This window comes from Talpa occidentalis, unplaced genomic scaffold (genome assembly GCF_014898055.3).
Source record: "Talpa occidentalis isolate TD23 unplaced genomic scaffold, MPIMG_talOcc4v2.1 talOcc4.6, whole genome shotgun sequence".
NCBI classification, from domain to species: Eukaryota; Metazoa; Chordata; class Mammalia; order Eulipotyphla; family Talpidae; genus Talpa; species Talpa occidentalis.
Window position 1 is genome coordinate 87026991 of NW_023604972.1, and position 20359 is coordinate 87047349.

At 39.5% G+C, this 20359-nt stretch overlaps 1 long non-coding RNA gene and 1 pseudogene across 1 annotated transcript in view; one reads left to right on the plus strand and one right to left on the minus strand.

The window, feature by feature from the left end:
* Positions 1–20359, minus strand: part of LOC119260591 (uncharacterized) — a 412686-nt gene that overhangs the window by 360022 nt on the left and 32305 nt on the right. The gene's annotated exons all lie outside the window — the stretch shown is intronic.
* Positions 13097–13740, plus strand: LOC119261141 (hypoxanthine-guanine phosphoribosyltransferase-like; annotated as a pseudogene).

Below are 20359 nucleotides of genomic sequence, written 5' to 3' on the forward strand. Positions count from 1 at the left end.
CACACAATGGGTTATCATTGTATTCTCTATCAGCCTCATTTCTTCCTTACCTCACACCGTCTTCCTTACTACTCACTCTAAATGTCCCCTATTATGAGTACCTCTTTGAATCTTGTCCTGCCTAACCCATACTTCATAGCAATACCTCCCAAAATCAATTTGGTTCGCTCTAAATAGTTGTGTAATATTTCATAGTGTGGGTTCAGCAGTACGAATTCAGCATCTCCTTTTAACATTCATTCTATTTGTTTCCTGTTTTATTTTGTGTGTTGCAATATGAAAATACAACAATCAGCTGTTCTTTACCTATATCTTGATGCTACTACATCTACGGGATTCCTCGTACTTGCAATGACTATTTAAAAGGCACTTTTTAGGGCCTCCACGGTGGCACAGCAGTTGAGCGCAAAGCTGTGAAGCTGTCTGCAGCCTCTCCAGCGCTGGTTCCATTCCCTGCCAGCAGAGAGAACCCCACGTGGCGCAGCAGACCTCTCCTGCCTCGCCCGCTGCTCCCCTCAGCAGTGTCTTTGGCCCTCTGCCTGCTCTGCACCCTTCTCTGGCTCTGGTGAATTCTCTCACCCTCCCATGCTTCTGACCTGTACCCCAGCTCTTGTATAAAATAAATAAATAAATCTTAAAAAAAATAAATAAAAGGCACTTTTTAAAAAATTTTCATAGATGCTGCTAAGACTTCAGTGTCCCAAAAGACCCTAAAGTACCATCAGAAAGAATCTCCTTCTTCCTGCCTCCATTGCAGCCATAGATGTTAAGTAGGCTCCTCTAACTTTGGCCAATCTAAAGTATAAAACATGACAACCTGTTACCTTGATTTTCTTTTCTCTGGTCACTAACCCTGCCCATATAGTATATATATTTACCCTTTGCCATGCTTGTTGCAAATGTTTCTTCCAAATATACCATATTTCTCTGACTTTGTGGCTTTTACATATTTAAAACAATTTTCAGATATGTAATATAGTATTATTAACGATGGTCACCATGCTATACATCCCTTATTAAATTTATTTCAAAATAATGGTATACACAATGCTGTGAGATTTGGCTATCTAAAAAAAGTCTCTCCTACTCTAAAAAGTTGGTTGTATGTAATCTTTTACTTTTTTTAATAATTTTTTTAAAGATTTTTTTTTAAATATTTATTTATACATACAAGCACTGGATACAGTCAGAAGCGCGGGAGGGTGAGAGAATTCACCAGAGCCAGAGCGGGGAGCAGAGCAGGCAGAAGGACCGAAGTACACTGCTGAGGGGAGCAGCGGGCGGCAGGAGAGGTCTGCCATGCCGGACCCACCTCTGGCCGGGGAGCAGCCGGGGATCGAACCGGCGCTGCAGAGGCTGCGGACAGCCTCGCAATCCAGCGCTCAACCGCTGCGCCACCGGGGAGGCCCTAAAGATTTATTTATTTATACAAGCACTGGGGCACAGGCCAGAGGCACGGGAACGTGAGAGAATTCACCCAAGACAGAGCAGGTAGCAGAACAGGCAGAAGGACTGAAGTACATTGCTGAGGGGAGCAGCAGGCAAGGCAGGAGAGGTCTGCCTCGACATGTGGGAATCTCCCTAGCCGGCCAGGAATTGAACCTGCACTTCGGAGGCTGCGGACAGCTTCACAGCGCTGCGCTCAAACTGCTGCGCCACCGGGGAGGCCCTGTATGTAATCTTTAAAATTCACTTCTGAAACGATATTTATTGTTTACTGAAATCTTCATGCATCTGGAAATTACATTTGCATATTTTGTGTGACAGAGTCCAACTTACTTTGTTCTAGAAGGATAGTCAGTTATATTAGCACATTTTATTAAATAAATCATTCATTTCCTGCTGAATTGAAATGCCAAACTTTATCATAATGTAATGTTTCATATTTGCTGAGATATATTCTTCTTTCTATAGTCTAGCATACTGATTTGTTTATCGTTTGCCAGTACCATTTTGATTTTTGATATCATAATAATTTCAAAGATACTGATATCTAAAATAATTATCCCCTAACTATTCTTTTTAATACTTTTCTTACATGTTCAGCATTTACTTTTCTATATTAAATTTGGCATGATTTTATCCAATTAAAAACAGCTGGAGAGTCTACTGGAAATTATACTAAATTCATATAATAATTTTGGGTCATTTGACATCTTTATGATATAATGTCTCCCACCCCAGATGTGGTATGCCTGCCTATTTGTCCAGATACATTTTATGTTCCTTCATATAAGGCCTTATTTTTCTTGTTAAATTCGTTCCTTTTTTATTACATTTTTGTTTTCTCTTTAATATTAATTTATTTGGTTTATAAGGTAATAATTAACAGAGATGCACAACATAATGATTCAATACTTGTATACATTGTGAAATGATCACACAACAGAAAGTCTAGCAAATATCTGTTGTGATATATAGTAACAAAATTTTTTCTTGTGATGAGAACTTTTAAGATCTACTTTTTCACCAATTTTCAAGTAAGTAATATAGTATTAACTATGGTCACCACGCTGTACATACCTTATAAATTTATTTCAAAATATTTTCTTATTTTTTATTATTTTACAATTTTATGTCATATTTTAAATGAAATACTTTTCCCACTTCATTTTCATTATTAGTGCAGAGGAGAAAAAAAGGTTTATTTCCAATTATTGTTGAATATAGTCACTTCACAAAAATTATATTAATTCTTAAAAGTTTTTAGTATAAGCACCTCCTGGGCTTTCTGAATATACTACTTATTATATAATCAGAAGGAAAAAGAAAAAAAAAACCAGTATCATTCATCTCAATTTCTCTAGTGCCAGTTAGTGTTTCACACTTAGGAAGCATTCCAGAGGTGCTTTAAGAATGAATACACAAATAAAACGTGAATGAACAAATGAAGTGGGCTAGTGATGATTCACACAGAACATCAGGGTTCTTTCTATTGCAGTCCCACTCCAATGAATTCCTGATCATTCTTTTGAATGTCACAGCCATTAGCCATCTCTTTGCTAGAAACCATCTAAATTTCTAAATCCAGTAAAGTAGGGAATGAATTGGTATCGTTGCCATAGGGAATGTGTTCCTGATTAGTGGAAGAGCTTTCCGAGAGAGAGTGGTGGGTTATGTATTCTTTGAATTTCTCTTTTCATTTGAGCTAAGAGAAAGACTGTCCAGGGAGGCTTTGTTATTCTAACCAGGAAAGCGGCAACAGGCTGTCAGTGCACTGTCAGTGAATCTGAAGGCTTACGGAGACAAAGTAATGCTTTGATTGGATGAGGGCAGGCAGCTAATCAAAGGTGTATACCTGCAGGAGCATTTCAGTGAAGGGTCCAGAAGCATAGACAAAAAATTCAAGGCAACCTGGGAAGCTTTCTAAATCTAGGAAGAGAATAAGAATAAAAGCCTGCAGGTGGCAATTGAAAGAAAAACAAAGAGATAGCAATTTATATATAGGTGTTCGTGATCATTTTAGTCTTGGTCCATAGGGAGGCTCCATAGTTAAGCTTCACAAACATTACATAATGGAACTGAAAGCATGTGCTCACCTACCTAACCTCTCTAAGTCACCCACGCTTAAGAAGAGCCAAGCCACTAGGCCTATAATATCAACCACAGTCATTCACTTATGGCAGCTATTAGAGTTGTAGGCATAATTTATTACTGAAGGAATTAACTATTACCTGTGTTGCATATTTGAAATCCCAACTCAACTAAGTGTCAGTCTGAGTCATAATAAATAATAAATAGGTCCCAAATGGTAGAAATTTCTCACTTGGTATCATAAGAATATCACTTAATCCTAGAAGAGATTTTCCTAAAGGTTTTTACAAACCCCATTAGCTCCCTGTTTTTTGACAAATTTAAAATATATATACACAAATTTATGAATGCACATGATGAATTTTCCACTGTTAGAAAACACCTTAGTTTTCCAAAACAGAAATGATGATCACCAGGCTAGAGAGCATGATGCAAACTACTCCCCATAAATTAGCAGTAAGAACACCATGTACTAAGACAATGAAGGGAAAAGGGTATGTTCAAGCTGTGGAAATAAATACAACCCTTGGCACAGAAATAAGAGCTGCTACCCAAAGGATGACCAAACTGTTCTTCTAGAGAAAATAAAATGTTTCTATCAGAGAGTCTAAAGGGAAATCCCTTGAGAGGCAGACAGAATACCAGTGTAGTAATTAGCTAGATAATCACAAATACTGCATCTGAGCTAACAGCACAAAGCCAAATGAGGGGCATCAGCTTCCACGCACACACCAGGCTACTGGGGAGGTCTGATGCTTTGAAGCATCTCTTCACATTTTTAGTTGATGAAAGGTTTATAAAGAAAATGTATCCCTCCAAATAAGCCTAGCCCTGCAAACACATGAGTGCATTGGTGATGTGACTCAGGTCTTTAATTTGCTTTGTACAGCAGCTGGCACCCTGGGGTTTGGCCTTTGCTCACAGGGCTAGTCCTGATTGAAGTGCTCTTGCCCTTCCTCTCTAAGGAGCTGTGTCTTTCTCATCTATTGTAGCCCTGCCAGACTTAGAATCACTTTCTTCCCTGGGCCAGGCTATGCTTCAATTCTTTTGATCACAATGATACAAAATTTGAAGATACTAAGACAGACCTCTCAAAGAGTTTTACTTGATCTTAATTCCATATCAAAGGAAATGCTAGGAAGCGACAAGATATTACCCATATTGCCACCTGGTCTCTGACTAGCAGTGAGATTTTTCAATCGTCCAAGTGGTCCTGAAACCCCAAGCAGGCCTTTATTCAGCCACTGGGACAGGCAAAAGACTTCCCTGGCACCCAGAATAGTGCCCCTGAACATGCCCAAGAGGTTATTCTAGCAAACAAAGCCTTACTTCCTCTGGGTCAGAATTGTGATTTTAGATTAATGAAAGCCAATTATAATATCCCTTTACTTTATCTGTATAGTAAATATGCAATCTATTTGCCTCCAACAATTCTGGTTTACAACTATTGTCCCTGAATAATTACTTGTAGTACACCTTTGCACTCACAACAATGTTCCACTTTGGAAAATAAATTATATTGTCAACCATATTATTTAGGCGACCAAGGACAAACTCATCCTTGATTAATCCAGGGTAGCACATGTTACAGGGACAAATAGGATTCCAAAGTCAAGAGATTTGAAATAGAAGGCTGGGAATTTAAAAGTTGTACTCATTCTCCTTTGGTTCAAATATGAAGCTTATCTTTCTCTAAGGTTGCACATTACAAAAAAAAAAAAAATTAGACATAAGCTAGAGGTCTCATCTGTTCCCATCGAAAGGGAAATTTGGAGCCTGGCTCATCAGGATCCTATCCGGATGAATCACCTGAACCAGGATAACTGAAAAACAGTCTATGACAGTGTGGTACAGAGGGACCACCAGGAGCAGTACAGAAACCTGAGAGTGCCAACCAAGCTATCATTGCCCACAGCAAAGGAAAAGGAGAGGACAGCATCTTGTGAATCATGTCTTGGGAGGAGAGACCACTCACGACACTGCTAAAGTCTCCTTTCTCTTGTGAACCAATCCCCACAAGGAAGCCACCCTGAAGCTCCAGCAGAGACTGCACACACATCTGGCAGTCACACACACTAACTTGTGTTCTTCTACAGTACAAATAGATTCTTTAATCTAAAACTTGATGAAGACTGAGACCACATTACTTACCTCTGTGTCTCAAGCATTACAAAACTGGTGCTTCTCAATCTTTTGTTTTTCCACCACAATACATAAAACCAGTGGCATTCACATATAAGACATTCCCCCAAGGCATTTGCTAGGTGATGAATAATTCCCACCACATTCCACCATTTCTCTCCCACTCAAGAAAGGATAACAGCATGTAGACAAGGAAGGCCAAAGTTTTTTTACAAATAATCTTGAATTCACTCTGACTTTTGAACGTAAATTATATCTAAAATTTGATGATCTATTACTATTAACTACTCAGGCAACTCGTTGTACAGCTCTTCCTGCATGCTTCATGTCATAACACAAGTACAAAGTGTGTTTGATGGTGAGAAGGAGGAAGGATTCACAAAGTGGATAGGAAATAGGGAGGGCAGGCTGTCTCCATCACTTCAGACACAGGTACACGGACAGCGAATAGACTCCAACCTCCAACAATTGTTGGATTTCAAAAGAGATGCCACATTTACAAAACAAAAAAAACTAAAACTTGCCTTCATGTTACCTAGCCCAACCTTAAATTTTATAACAAAGAAGTGGTTTATGTGATTTGTCCAAGATTATACAAGATACTAACTTTGTAAACCAGAGTGGTATTGGAATCCAAGCTAAATCAAAGACAGTCAAGGAAAAACAGTAACAACACTCTTTTCTTGCCTGAGAATTAATGCATTTATTTATATATACTGAATGCAGATATTTGCTCAGTATCTACCTACCTTGTGCAAGTTAATGGAGATGTGCAGTAAGCAAAGATTTTTTAAAAGGATCTGCTCTTAGATGGGGATAGCATTTGATCCAGGCCAAGGAAGACTTTCTGATAAGGTGATATTAAAGGAGGAAGTAAGTTGGGAATGTAGGCAGTAAAGTCACCAGCAGAGTGGAGAGGGGAAGGCCTCAGTCTTGATAACACCCAGGAAATTCCACAGCCAAGCACACCCCCTGAGCAAACACCTGTGTTGACCAAGATTAGCACGATTTGCCTTAAAAGAACCAGATGTCATCCGGTCAAGGAGACCCGGCCCCAACTGATGACGAATGGTCAAAGCCAGCGAAAACCCGTTTTGGAGTTCTGCCTGTTTCAAATAAAAAGACTAAAAAATATATAAGCCCTTTCTTCTTTCCCCTTAGCGGCTACCCCAGGACCCCTCTCTGTTCAGAGAGCTTTTCCTGTCCTTCTCTTTATCTGACAGTAGACCTCTTGCTTTTTGCCTAACTTTGATCTCGATGTTGAAATCTTTCCCTGCCAAGACAAGGACCAAGCTTCTGGGTTCCAGTTCCCAGGGAAGTAAAGGAAGAGAGGGAGTCATATGGGTCTCAATGGCAAGAATGTTGCAGGCAGATGCAAGAACCAGAGCAGCATGTACTTGGCATGCCCCAGGTAAATTCATTGTGATGGTTGGTCCTGGATGAGAAGCAAGGGGCAAAGGACTGAAGATCAGAGATGGGGGTGCAGGAGGGGGCTACATCACATCACACTGAATAAATCCACAAACATCGGGAGCAAAACACAAAGGGAGATTAGATATGTGGGAGGGGGCAGATCATGTAGGGTACTGCTTTTTATATCAAGTAAAATGGAAAACCATTGAAGGATTTTCTGAAGAAGGCCATGATCTATGCTTTTTAAATGCCAGTCTGCAATTGCCCAGAGAAGGGACTAGGAAGAGCAAGCCAAGAAGAGAGAAGGGGAAGTTTGGACTAGGGTGATAGACACAGGTGATGAAAAGGAATTCAGATTCTGAACATATTGTGACAGGACTGCTGACAGGATTTGAGGATTGGTTGGCTGTAAAATGTGAGAGGAAGAAAGGAATGACAGATGAGGTCCAGATTTTGGCCTGAGGAGCTGAAAGATAGAAGTTGACCTTTACCAAGAAAGAAGGATGAGCTTTATGGGGGATGTTGAAGAGTCTTTAAACATGCTGACTTAGATCTGCCTTTTATAAACCTAAGAGGAAGTCCAGAAGACAACTGGAGGACATAAAGAGTGTAGAGCTCAAGGGACCTCCCTGGTGGCGCAGGGGTTAAAGACTCAGTGCTATCAAGCTATCACCAGCATGAGTTCGATCCCTGCCCAGGGAGGTAACCCACATGGGTGATGAGACCTCTCCTGTCTCACCCACTGCTCCCTTCAGCAGTGTATTTCAGTTGATCCACCTATTCTGCTTCCCATTCTGTCTCTGGTGAATCCTCTCACCACCACCACCCCACCCACACAACCCTCTGGCCTACACCCCAGTTCTTGTATGCATAAATAAAAATAAATCTTAAAAAAAAAGTCTAGAGCTCAGGAGACAACAAATATGAGGGCAGCCAGACAAGAGGACTGAGGATCGAAACCAAGTTCAAATATTCTGTTGTCCACCCCAAATACCACATTTGCACTTAAATTCAGATATTCTGCAGTGTCACTCATTCTCCTTCAAAATCAACTGAGGGACAATTCACTGGTAAAATGTCAGTGAAACTTAGGAAAACAGTACTTGCCTGTCAGTGTGTTCACCACCCTGCCACTCCAGCAGAACGAATGCGGGCATCAATGAAACCACCCCAGAGGAGTAAGAGTACAACCACTATGAGATGGTGAGTAGAAGAGAAAGGTGACACCTTGTGGACCTTAACCCGACATCACTCACTAAACCATCCCAAAATAGAGTGGGTGATGAGAGAAGTAGAGCCAAACCATGTCAACAGTTGAGCAAACTTCTTGATGAGGGGCACATCCTCAGGAGGGAGTAAATCTGATCATTTCCCCTAGTGTGATGATTGTGTCCTTCATGCTATAGAGGATAACTGGCTATAAGTAGAAAGAAGGCAGGGCTAAGAGTTATACACACTATGGGTGAATCATTTTTGCTGCCAAGGAAAGTGACAGCAGCAGATCCTGATTCTCAACTGAGGCAGGCACTTGGGTTGAGCTTTGGGAAAACCTTTACACAATATTTAACTTCTGTGAGACTTAGTTTTCTGTCCACAATGAATTGGAAATAGTTAAATGGACCTCCTTATTGGGAAAAAATTTCAGAAATAACTTATAAAGAATTATTTTCCAAGTAAAAATAGCACTACCACAATAAGTTTTAGACAGTTAAAAATAGGTAAACTCCCATTGTGATGAACACAAGGAACTTGCCAATTATTTTAATGAACTAAAAAATGGTGCTAAAATTAACACATTGTTAAAAACTAGGTTCCAGGTTGAGGGATCTGAAGAAGAAAGAATGCCAACATCAAACTTCTGCTTAATAATTCTACAAACAGAGGGAACTGAACACAGCAGGGGAAAGAAATGTTATAATTACACAAACACATATATCCCCCCCCCAATTCGATGCTGGGCTTTGATCATATGTAGCTTAACTTTTAAATTAGTTAACTGGAACATGAGATGACAACCATTTAGACAGCTAACTCTTCTAGGTGAAGCATAACAGTTACTGAAGAAAAACCACTTCTGTTGGAAAACAGATCCACTGAGAGAGTTCTGCTAAATTCTCATACCCACAATGGAAAAAGTACACAATTAGTTTTATTATTGGGATGGCTGTAATAGGCACACACTCCATCAGATTATTACCGGTCATAATTGACTAAAGCCAGGCTAACAAGGCCCCATCTGTAGAGACTAACACAACATCCATGAATAATTTTGAAATGAGACAGAGATATGGGCCCATATCCTAGCTCTAGAAACTTCCTGTTGTGTGAACTTGGGCAAGTTACTTTGTTCAGTGTCTTGGTTTCTTCTTTTATAAAATGGATATAAAATACCTATTTCATAGGATTATAAGGCTTGAATGTAATAACAAATGTAAGGACATAGCACATACCTAAAGTTGTTATTAACCCTTCATATAATAGATTGTTCCAAACATGGACTTAATTTTATTAGAAACCTTTCTTATATTGGTATTTATTGTGATGGGAGTTAAATGAGAGAGATGAACAAGAGACAAAAGGCAAATGCAGCTACCCAGGGGTTCCAAATAAGGTCAGATATCTAACAGGAACTTATAATTTCTAACCGAGAGAAATTATAAGTTCCAGGGGTTCCAAATAAGGTCAGATTTCTAACAGGAACTTATAATTTCTAACCGAGAGAGAAGAATACAGCATCAGAGCAAGATGTTTGTAGTAGAATTAACCAAGTAGTTGGCAAGATAACATAAAAAAAGAACTGAAGTTTCAAAGGAAAAGTGATTAAGATAGCAAAAACAAGGTTTTTAATTATCTCTTTAAGAAAAAGTATATGATACAATGGAATACTACTCAGCTATTTAAAATGAAATTTTGCACTTGTGACAATATGGGTGGAACTATGGAAGGGATTATGTTAAGCAAAATAAAAATCAGAAGGGGAAATAAAAATAGCAAGTGATCTCATGCATATGTAGAACACCTTTTAAAATTAAAAAACAAACTCTTCTTTTCAGAAAACTGAGATAACCAGAAAAGGAGAGTGAGAGGATGGGATCAAAGTGGGGAGGGGGATAATGGACTATGATGGAAGATTTTTGGTGGTGAGTACAGTGTGAGAGCAGGCACTTGCAGAGGCATGAACATACCCTTGAAACATACACAGTGCTGCAAAGCAATGTTACCTCAATACACATAATTTTTTTTTTTAAAGTGACAGTCTTTTTTTTATTTATTTATTTGTTTGTTTTGTTTATACAAGCACTGGGTACAGTCAGAAGCGCGGGAGGGTGAGAGAATCCACCAGAGCCAGAGCGGGGAGCAGAACAGGCAGAAGGACCGAAGTACACTGCTGAGGGGAGCAGCGGGCGGCAGGAGAGGTCTGCGCGCCATGTGGGACCCTCCTTCGGTGGCCGGGGAGCAGCCGGGGATCGAACTGGCGCCGCAGAGGCCGCGGGCAGCTTCGCAACCCAGCGCTCAACCACTGCGCCACCGGGGAGGCCCTACACATAATTTTTTAAAAAGAAAGAAAAAGTATATGAACCTGGGAATAAATCCAATTAAGGATGTGAAGGACCTACACATCAAAAACTATAAAACATTGTTAAAAGACATAGAAGGAGACCCAAAGAAATGGAAATATATAATGTTCATGGGTTCTTAGAATTAACATTATTAAAATGATCATATTACCTAAAGCAATTTGCAGATGCAACATAATACCTATCAAAATCCCAATGACTTTTTTCAAGCAAAAATAACAAACATTTCTAACACTTATATGTAACCACAAAAGACCAAAAAGCAATCCTGAGAGAAAAGAAGAAACTTGGAGGTTTCATGTATCCTGGTTTCAAATGATACTACAAAGCAATAGTAATAAAAATGATATAGCATTGAAACAAAAACAGACACACAAACTAGTGGAATAGAATTGAGACCCCAAATTTAAATCCACCCTTAAATGGACAGTTCATACATGAACTTTATGGTATTATTAAACACCATACACAGAAATTAATTCAAAGTGGATTAAACAGTTAGTTATAAGATCTGAAACTATACAATCATAGAAGAAAACATAAGTGATACACTCCTGGATATCAAAGATATATTTGGGGACTCAACTCCAATGACAAAGAAAATAAACACAAAAATTAACAAATGGGACCACATCAAATTATAAATCTTTTGTATAGCAAAAGAAACCCACAAAAACATAAAGAAAATCTACTAACTGGAAAAGGTATTTGCACATTGTATATCCAACAAGGGAGTAATTTCAAAAATACATAAAGAACTCATATAGCTCAACAACAAAAAACCCAATCAAAATGTGGGCAAAAGACCTAAATAGATACTCCTCCTAAGAAGACATACAGAGGCCCAGAGGCACATGGAAAATGCTCAAATTCATTTATTATAAGAGAAATGCAAGTCAAAACCACAATGAAATACCACCTCACCCCTATGAAAGTGACCTATTTCAAAAAGACTAGAAACAACAAGTGCTGACAAGGGTTTGGAAGTAACTGTTATCCACTCATGGTGGGAAGGAAAACTGATGCAACCTCTATGGAAAACAGTGTGGGGATTCCTTTAAAAACTAAAAATGGAATACAGAGAAACAAAATAAAGGGTCAGACAAAAACAAACCCTAGAAATCTGACTGTAAAATTGAGGTTACTAGAGGGGGAGGAGAAGAGTGGACTATAATAGAGGACTATGTATGGGTGCGTTGGTGGTGGGTGTGGTGTGGTAACATCTGAAGTGGTGCGATCCTACACTCTTGATCATCTACAGAGTTGTAAACAAATGTTACTTCAGTAAAAATATAAACCATTTATTAAGAAAAAAATCAGTAACTATAAATAAGAATAAAAGTGGAAATACTATATGGCCCAGCAGTACCACTCCTAAGTATTCATCTGAAGAATGTGAAAACACTAATACAAAAAGATTCATGTACCTCTGTGTTAGTTATTCACAATAGTCAAGTAATGAAATCAACCTAAAGGCCCATCTACAGACAATTGGATAAAGAAATTGTGGAATATATACTCAATGTAAGATTACTCAGCTATTTTAAAAAATGAAATTGAGCCCCTAGCAATAATACGTATAGAATTTGGGGTGATTATGCTAAGGGAAATAAACCAGGAAGTGAAAGAGAATTACCTGATGATTTCACTCATTTGTGAAATACAAATAACCAGAGAAAACAAACTGGTAAATCACAACAAAAAATAACTCTTGTGAAAAATATGGTGGTCACCAGAGGGGAAGGGGGGGTTGTCAGGGTGACAGGGTGTGGCGCTAGAGCTGCAGTGGTAGGGAAGCTACAGTGGTGGTCTGAAGTTGTGCCACTGAAATTGTATAGTTTTGTAAAAAAATGTTAAATCAACCAAACTTGATTTTAAAGAAAAGAAATGAAAATTACAGGAATAAATAAAAAGCAAGTTCCATAAAAATAAAAACAAGTATCTGATGTTGATAAATTACTCCAAGACCCCATCAATATTCTAATTAAAATATTAAAATACTGAAATTTCCAAGATGGAATATTATTTATTTAACAACAAAAACGAGAATTGGAGAAGTCAGTTCAGTGGCAGAATTTGGGCTAATTTGTCTTCAATGTCCTGAGAGAGAAAAAGGCATTTCTGGCCTAAAAAAAAAAACAAAGACAACGCTTGTTCCTATATTCTCATTCAGCTAAGGAAGGATTTCTGGCTGCTGGGAAAGCTAGCATGACAGGCCAAAGGATTAATGTACTCTGATGCATGTAGCCATGATGTGGGAACTTCTTTGTCAACATTTATTGAAATCATTATGCAGGAGAATCCATCCACTATTTTGTTATAAACTACGCATTGATTTGGGTTGCCGGATTTTAACAAACAAAAATACAGGACATGCAGGTTCCCTCTTCCCCAGACTGCCCTCAGTCTGAGTGCCAGCTGTCTTCAGTATGGAGACCTGAAGCCCCACAATAGTGATTAATGATGATAAATCAGGTTATGACCTAGATTTATTTTGCATATTTAATCATTATGCTAGGGATTTGAAAAAGGTGTTTATTCATTAGGGACTAATTATGGACAGCTTGCTGAAGTGTGTGATAAAGGAGACAGGAGGCCATCACAATATAACCTTCTATGTGCTCAGGGGGGACTGTAAGTACTTTTACTAACTTGTTGGATTATATCAAAGCACTGGATTGCAATAGTGATAGATCCATTTCTATGACTGCAGATTTTATCTGATGTGCTACTGTAATGATCAGTCAACAGGAAACATAAAATGATCGGTGGAGATGATCTCTCAACTTAAACTGGAAAGAATGTCCTGATTGGTAAAGATATAATTGACTTTGGCAAACCAATGCAAACCTTGCTTTCTTTGGTGAATCAGCATAATCCCAAAATAGTTATGGTCTCAAGCTTGTGGGTGAAATGACCCCTTAAAGTGCTGGATGTAGACTGGAATTTGTTGGACTTGAAATTCCTGACAAGTTTGTTGTAGGATATGCCCTTATCTATAATGAATACTTCAGGGATTTGAACCATTGTTCGTGTTATTAGTGAAACTAGACAAGCAAAATATAAAGCTTAAGATGAGAGTTCACTTAAGTTTGGGGACATCTGGAATCCTATGTTCTAGTTTTGTGACCAGCTAGTAGAGTTTATTGCATGTATCTCCTAAAAATTTTATCTGTTAGATATTTCAGAAATATTTGATTTCTATTTATACTTTGAGCCTATAGACCATCAACAAGGTCCCTTTGGGTGGAGTGTTATTTGATTTATGAATGTCACACCACTACTGAAAAAAAAATTAGAAAAAATTAAAGACAAAATATTAGTTTCGGACTGGGGGGCGGAGCAACATGGCGGCGAGGAGACGCTGCGAGTAAGATCTCCCATTAAAAAAAGTGAATAGGGAGGAAAAGCGGCAGGTCCCAGTGAGAACTGGGACACGGAAGATAAACGGGTGACGCCAGCGAACTGCCCGAAGAAGAAACTGGCCATAAAAGAGGACTAGAAGGGAGGGAAGCGCAGAACCCTGCTCCCCTCCCCCGCCCACCAGAGGCGGCACTCTCCGACCGCAGAGAGAGGAGGAAAACAACAAACCAAAACAACCAACAAGAACAAACGATGTAGCAAGCGGGACCGTGAGTGGAAAGGAACTATTGCAGCCACCATACCCCGTGAACGGGAGCTGAGGCGAACCCTGCAGGATTCGCCGCGGCGGCTAGCGAACGGCTCCGGGCGCCATTAGAGAAGAACAAAGACCCCGGGAGACGCGCACACAGCCGCCAGGGCTGCCGGTAAGCTGCGCGCGGGGGGAAAGCGGCTCGCTCGGCGCGCTTGAAAAGCAAGTGCAGACTGGGATCGCGGCTGCCCAGGTCCCCGCGCCTGCGACCTAGGCTTGCAGGGAGACGACCTAGGCTTGCGGGGAGACGCGCGGAGGTCCTCACTGAGGTGAAGGTCCCTCCCTGAGTGAGCAGGAACCAGGCGCCCAGGCACGGGAGCGGTGCAAAAAGGCGCCCTCCCGCGCCACTGAACTGGGCTACAGCCCGCGTCCTGGAACTGAGGGCTTTGAACTGAGACCCGGGGCACGAAAATTCGGGGGCGTGGTTCTCACGACGGTGGGGCACAAGGCAGACACAGCACCCCAAAGCTGTTGAGGTGTACCCTACCATTCCCGCTCTGTTCTCTGTCCCACGGGGGGGGGGAGGCGAAAACAGAGCCCCCCAAGGACAATAGGAGAGATCTGGCGCCACCTAGCGACCAGGAAAAAAAAAGTCACTAACACCCTATAAAACAGGACATTTCTTAAGACTGCTTGAAAAGGGCAGAAGGTTTCTGGAGGACCCAGTGGCCAGCGGGAAGTTATTCCACCCCAGGCCCCTTCCGACCAGCAGTCTGAGCCCACAGAGGGAGCAGGCACCCACGTCCGGGGCAGACCGGGTGCGCAGAAGAGTGTGCCTGAAACCGGAGGCGCAGGGACTGCATCCCGCTTCGCCATTGCGAACAGGGACATTTCTTCAGTAAAAACTGCCTAAAACCAGCAGAAAGCTCCCCCAGAAGACAGAGATGGCTCCTGGAAGAGCCAGAGGGGAGCGGAGAAGTTCACCAAGATGTCAGTCAGTCCGAGCAAACCCGTGTCCCAACGCATACGACAAATTAGAAAACAGACAGTAGGGAGTAGAAGAACCACACGCAACCTAAAAACTCCTCAGGAAAGAAGCACACCACAAAAAGAAAACCACTCCCCAGATTGCAACGACAGCAACTTGGAAAGAACTTCTGAGCCTTCCAGAAAGAGAATTTAAATTGCCATGATTAAAAAAGTGATAGATCAGAAGAAGGAAATTGAGTCCCTAAAGAGGGAAGTAAGAGAAATGCAGGAGATCAAAGAATTAATGGAGGAACTAAAGAACTCTGGGAAAGCAATGAAAGCAGAATAGATGAAATGGAAGAACGAATAAGTAATCTTGAAGACACAGAAATAAAAAGAACCAAAACAGAAAAGGAAAGAGAAGTACGAAGGAAAAAGAATGAAGAAAGACTTCGGGAACTATCTGACTCCATGAGGAAAGGAAATATAAGAGTTATAGGAATTCCAGAAGGAGAGGAGAGAGATGTAGGAACAGAGAAAATATTCATGGATATAATTGAAGAGAACTTCCCAAATGAGAAGAAGGAGCTGAAAATTGATATACAAGAAGCAAGAAGAACACCAAACTTCCACGACGAAAGGAAAAACACAGCAAGACACCATAATAGTAAAGCTCCAAGAATCCAGGACAAGGAAAAAATAATGAAGCTGACAAGAGGGGAAGAAACAGATAACATTCAAAGGAAAACCAATCAGGCTGACATCAGACTTCTGAAGAAACATACGGGCAAGGAGAGAGTGGAGGACATAGTCAACAGACTCCAAGAAAACAGATGCCAACCAAGAATACTCTATCCCGCAAAGCTCTCTTTCCTCCATGAAGAAAGAATATGGACCTTCCCAGACAAAGAGAAACTCCGGATTTCATTGCGACTAAACCCCACTCCCAAAAAAAATACACAAGGAATCCTAAAGCCAGAACCTCAGAGGGACGACTAACCACGAAAGAAGACCAAAAAAAAAAAGTTATTAAAAGAATAAATAAATAAAATCAAAGGAAGACAAACATAATGGCAAATACAGATGCTAACATATCAATATAACTCTAATGTAAATGGACTAAACTCTTCAATAAAAAGACACAGAGTTGCAGCCTGGATTAAAGAAACAAAACCCAACCTTTTGCTGTCTCCAGGAAACACATTTAGCTACAAAAGATAAAAATAGGCCTAAACAAAGTCAAAGGAGGAAAACAATCCTACAAGCCAATGGCCAAAAAAGAAGCAGGAACAGTATACATTATATCAGATAACAGACTTCAAACTCAAAAAAAAATAAAAAGAGACCCCAATGGTCACTACATTATGATTAAGGGGACAATACTTCAGAAGAATAAACACTCATAACATATACTCACCAAACGAAAGAGCACCAAAATATATCAGACAACTGTTGTCCTCTCTGAAAACAGACATCAGAGAAAACACATATGTAGTGGGAGACTTCAACACACCACTATCAACAATGGATAGATCAACAAGACAAAAATAAGTAAAGAAACTAAAGCTCTAAATAAGGACCTAGAGCATTTGGCTTAACAGACATCTATAGAACACTAAACCCAAAAAAAACGGAGTACACATTTTTCTCAAGCACACACGGATCATTCTCCAGGATCGATCACATACTGGGGCACAAGACAAACATCAACAGATACACCAAGATTGAAATCATACCAACCATGTTTTCTGACCACGAAGGCATCAAACTAGAAATAAATCATAAAAAGAAGGCAAGGAACTATCCTACCTCATGGAGATTAAAAGCCACATTACTGGAAGACCACTGGACTAACGAGGAGATCAAAGAAGAAATTTAAAAAATTCTTTGAATTGAATGACAAGGAGGACACCAATATCCTAAATGTATGGGATGCAGCAAAAGCAGTAATAAGAGGAAAATATATAGCAATAGCGCTCACATCAAAAAACAAGAAAGAACTCAAAAGAAACAACCTAATCTCGAAAGCTCAAAGATCTAGAAAAAGAACCAACAAAAAAACCCCAGAACCAGTAGAAGAAAAGAAATAATAAAAACCAAAGCAGAAATAAATGAAATTGAAACTAAAAAAACAATCACAAGATCAATGAAACCAAGAGCTGGTTCTTTGAAAAAATAAAAAAATAGACAAACCCCTAGCCAGGCTCACAAAGGAAAAAAGTGAGAAAGCACAAAATACACAGAATCATAAATGAAGAGGAGAAATCACAACGGACCCAGCAGAAATCAAAAGAATAATCAGAGTAATACTATGAACAGTTAATGGAAACAAGTTCAACAATCTAGAGGAGATGGACAAATTCCTACAACTCTACAATCACCCAAAGCTAGATAAAGAAGAAATAGAACACCAACAGACAATTACAAGCAGCGAAATTGAAATGGTAATTAAAAACCTCCCCAAAAACAAAGCCCAGGACCTGATGGATTACAAATGAATTCTCACCAAACATTCAGAGACGAATTAGTGCCTATCCTTCACAAACTCTTCCAAAAAATTGAGAAGGAAGGGACATTACCAAACACGTTCTATGAAGCCAATATTACACTAATACCAAAACCGAATAAGGACAACACAAAAAAGGAAAACTATAGGCCAATCTCCCTAATGAACACTGATGCAAAATCCTCAATAAAATTTTAGCTATCAGAATCCAACAATGTATCCATAAGATAATTCACCACGACCAAGTTGGATTCATTCCAGGGGCACAAGGATGGTTTAACATCCGAAAATCAATCAACGTTATCCAACACATCAACAAAAAGAAATATAAAAAACCATATGATAATTCAATAGATGCTGAGAAAGCTTTCGACAAAGTGCAACACCCATTCATGATAAAAGCCCTTTGAAATTCTTGGGATTACAAGGACATACCCCTCAACATCATAAAGGCCATCTATGACAAGCCAACAGCCAGTATCCTTCTCAATGGTGAAAAGCTGAAAGCAATCCATAAGATCTGGAACAAGACAAGGATGTCCACTCTCACCACTGCTTTTCAATATAATACTGGAAGTCCTAGCCAGAGCAATAAGACAAGAGAAAGACATCCAAGGAATCCAAATAGGAAAAGAAGAAGTCAAAACTATCACTATTTGCAGATGATATGATAATATACATAGAGAACCCCAAAATCTCCACAGAAAAACTAATTCAACTCATCAGTCAGTCCAGTAAAGTGGCAGGATACAAAATCAACACGCAAAAGTCAGTAGCCTTCCTATACACAAACACTAAATCTGAAGAAGAAGAAGAAATCAAAAAAACCACCCCTTTTATTATCGAAACAAAAAAAAATCAAATATTTGGGAATAAATCTAACAAAAGAGGTAAAGGACCTATACAAAGAAAACTATAAAACACTGTTAAAAGAAATAGAAGAAGACACAAAGATGGAATGGAAAGCCCATCCCCTGCTCATGGATTGGAAGAATAAAACATTATTAAAATGGCCATCCTACCAAAAGCAATATACAGATTCAATGCTATTCCAATCAAAATCTCAATGGCATTCTTCAAAGAAATAGAACAATTATTGATGAAATTCATATGGAATCACCAAAAACCCCGAATAGCCAAAGCTCTACTGAAAAAAAAGAAGGAAAGGAGGCATCACACTCCCAGACTTCAAACTATACTACAAAGCCATAATCATCAAAACTGCATGGTATTGGAACAAGAACAGACCATACAGACCAATGGAATCGAATAGAAAATCCAGAAATAAACCCACAGATTATGGTCAACTAATCTTTGACAAAGGAGCAAAGACTATGCATTGGAGCAAAGAAAGTTTGTTCAATAAATGGTGCTGGGAAAACTGGGTCGCTACATGCAAAAGATGATGCGCTTGACCACTACCTCACACCATACACAAAAATCAACTCAAAATGGATTAAAGACTAGACATTAAGACCTGAAACCATAAAATACATAGAAGGAAATATAGGCGAAACACTACGGGATTTGCATATCAAAGACATCTTTACAGACACATCACCCAAAGCAGTGATAGGAAGAGAAAGATAACCAGCTGGGACTACATCAAATTAAAGAGCTTCTGCACAGCAAAAGAGACAATAACAAAAACAAAGAGAAACCCACCACACTGGGGAGAACATTTTTGCACCCAACCACTAATGATAAAGGACTGATCACAAAAATCTGCAAAGAGCTGATGAGACTCAACCAACAAGAAAATAATCCAGTCAAAAATGGGCAGAAGAGCTAAAAAGAAACTTCTCTGAAGAGGAAATGCAAATGGCCAACAGGCATATGAAAAATGTTCAACACATGTAATCAGGGAAATGCAAATCAAAACTACCATGAGATACCATCTCACACCAGTGAGAATGGCACAATTAAAAAAAACTAGCAACAACAAATGTTGGCGAGGATGTGGAGAAAAAAGGAACTCTCGTGCACTGTGGTGGCGAGTGCAAACTGGTCCAACCACTATGGAGAGCTGTGTGGAGATTTCTGGACCTACTAAACATCGAGCTTCCATATGATCCAGCAATTCCACTCCTAGGTATTTACCCAAAGGACACAGAAACATCAATTCCAAAGCCACCTGCACTCCTATGTTATAGCAGCACTGTTTACAATAGCTAAGCTTTGGAAACAGCCCAAATGCCCAAAAATAGATGACTGGATCAAGAAGATGTGTACATATATACCATGGAATATTACTCAGCATTCAAAAAGATAAACACATGCAATTTGCAGCAACATGGATGGCACTGGAAGGGATCATGCTCAGCGAAATAAGCCACAAAAAGAAAAAGAAAAATACCGGATGGTCTCACTCATAGCAGGATCTAGAAAACTTAAATAAGGGACCAGGAAAATCAATATAAGAAAGTGAAAATCAAAATCAAACAAAAACTATGAACCAGAGACACTTTTGGGGGGTGGGGGCGGGAGGGGAAGGATTGGGGTCAGAATGGGGCGTTTGCAATTGTATGGGGGAATATTAAATAAAATTACTATTTAAAAAAAACTTAATACTTAAAAAAATAAATAAATAAATAAAAAAAATTT